The sequence below is a fragment of the Austrofundulus limnaeus genome, unplaced genomic scaffold, assembly GCF_001266775.1.
Source record: "Austrofundulus limnaeus strain Quisiro unplaced genomic scaffold, Austrofundulus_limnaeus-1.0 Scaffold361, whole genome shotgun sequence".
Taxonomy (NCBI): domain Eukaryota; kingdom Metazoa; phylum Chordata; class Actinopteri; order Cyprinodontiformes; family Rivulidae; genus Austrofundulus; species Austrofundulus limnaeus.
In genome coordinates, this window is record NW_013952763.1 from 500,908 (window position 1) to 502,878 (window position 1,971).

At 36.1% G+C, this 1,971-nt stretch overlaps 1 long non-coding RNA gene across 1 annotated transcript in view; it reads left to right on the plus strand.

Moving 5' to 3' along the window:
• Positions 1-1,036, plus strand: part of LOC106528156 (uncharacterized) — a 30,431-nt gene extending 29,395 nt beyond the window's left edge. The window contains exon 2 of the long non-coding RNA XR_001311470.1: positions 402-1,036. This is a non-coding gene — a long non-coding RNA (uncharacterized LOC106528156). The remainder of the gene's footprint in view (positions 1-401) is intronic.
• The last annotated feature ends 935 nt before the right edge of the window (positions 1,037-1,971 follow it).

A 1,971-nucleotide genomic window follows, 5' to 3' on the forward strand; every position in this document is an offset into this window, starting at 1 on the left:
AGGGGCGGGTTTAGGATTTTTTTTTTCTGGGGGTTGCCAGATAGGGGCACAGACCGCAGAAGGGTGGAACAGAATGTCACGTCATATGCGTGTATGTATGAAATAGTTACTAGCTAGTAATAGTTAATAATGAAAATAGTTCATAACTAAGGAACATTTTATTGCAAAAGTCCAACTTTATTATTCAGATATAAATACATGTATATGAAAAAAAATTAAATGCTCTCTGGTATTGTTCTGGGGGCCGGACCAAATGGGGAGGCGGGCCGGATTCTGCCCGCGGGCCGTAGTTTGGGGATCACTGTGGTAGAGTATAGAAGCCACTGAGCTGAAGTTAAAGTAAAAGTTAAAGTTAAAGTAAAAGTATTATAGTTACTTACCTTTTGGTATCTTTGTTAAAGGTTCCACCACCACAAAGTTCCCCTTACCAGGATCGCCATTGGAAACTCTGCCACAGGACGTATCACAACAAGGATTTCACTGTTTGGGTGTTTTTTTGCTACGTGCCACTCTGCCTGAAGATTTGTCTATTCACCTTTGGATTAACCATCCTCCTGGAGCCTCTTCATCTTCTAAAAACCTGTAAGCAAAAGAAGATTTATTATTCATTGCAATATTCATCATAAACTTCTCAAATGTTTTGGACTTACCTTGGACTCTTCCCCTCCTTTTCAGATAGATGACCACTGCCGCACCTGTAAATAAAAACACTTGTCCTGTGTCTTCAGTACCACTCACAGTCTGACATTTTTAAGTTTATGTCAGAACCTAAGTGTCTATTCAGGTCATTAATTTTTGGTGTTCTGATACTTTGATGTGATCACATTTACTTCGTTATTTCTTCACTGCTTTAACGTATAGTGTTATAAAATAGTGAAGACACAAGCGAAGAAATTTAGTGTATTCAGACATAGAAAAAATTGTGAATGTCTGGAAAAAATATTGAAACCTCAAATATAATTTTAAAGGCATGGCATCAGTTTCTTTAGAGGCCCTTCTCACAAAAAGTAAAATAAAAAATGTAATAAAAAAACAACAACAACAATCCAGTAAAAATGCATAACTATGTGAACATTTTTAAACAATGATAAAAAAGTTTGTAWTAAACTGATGACTTGTTCTGGTCATGCTGTCTGAAGATATGAACCTAAAGAGATCACAAATTTTTATTATAACAGTTTTAGCATTTTTTTTATTTGTCATGCATCCAAAGTAGAAAAGTTGCATATTAAAATTTTTATTGGTCAGGCAATGTAATAAACAAATTTAATAAAGATTCTCCTATTGTTACATTCGACRCCACAACAAAGAATAAGAGTAGTGTTTTGTAAAATATAAAAATCAAAAGGGTAATTGGATTTTGTAGTAATTTGTTTTTGCAGTTTTTTTTTACGGATTCTGATTCTGGTTTCCATTAAAAATGAATTTTACTGCATTTCTCTTGAACCAAGAATGAAAAACACTACAGAGTTTATTTTGTTAGAGGCTGGATGAGGAAATCATTGTGTTGCCTCAACAACAGGTAACAGGACGTTTCCTCTTCAGACACACACTGAAGTAAAGGCTCCTTTCAGACAGATAGGCGCGACGGTGTGTTCATCACAAGACCACAAACTGGTACCTCAGTGGTTTGGGTCCTCAGACCTAATGAGCTGGACTATTAATTAAACCCTGCGTGCCCTGCAGCTGTTTGGATTCTTCTCCTGCACCTGAGTTCATCTTACAGGTCTTTGTTATGATAACTGCTCCCAGTTTGAGTTCCCACTGAACCGCTGTGGGCCACAAATACTGAGATAAGATCAAACACATCAGACAAAAACACTCTTTTCCTTGTGCCACGTAACATCAATAGAATACATTTCCTTATCGTCCAAACCTGCAACATGTGAGATGTTCATCTGATTATCAACATTTAGCCTGCTCTGTGTAATTAAGATATCTTTAAGATTCTTGTCATGTTAATGTATATAT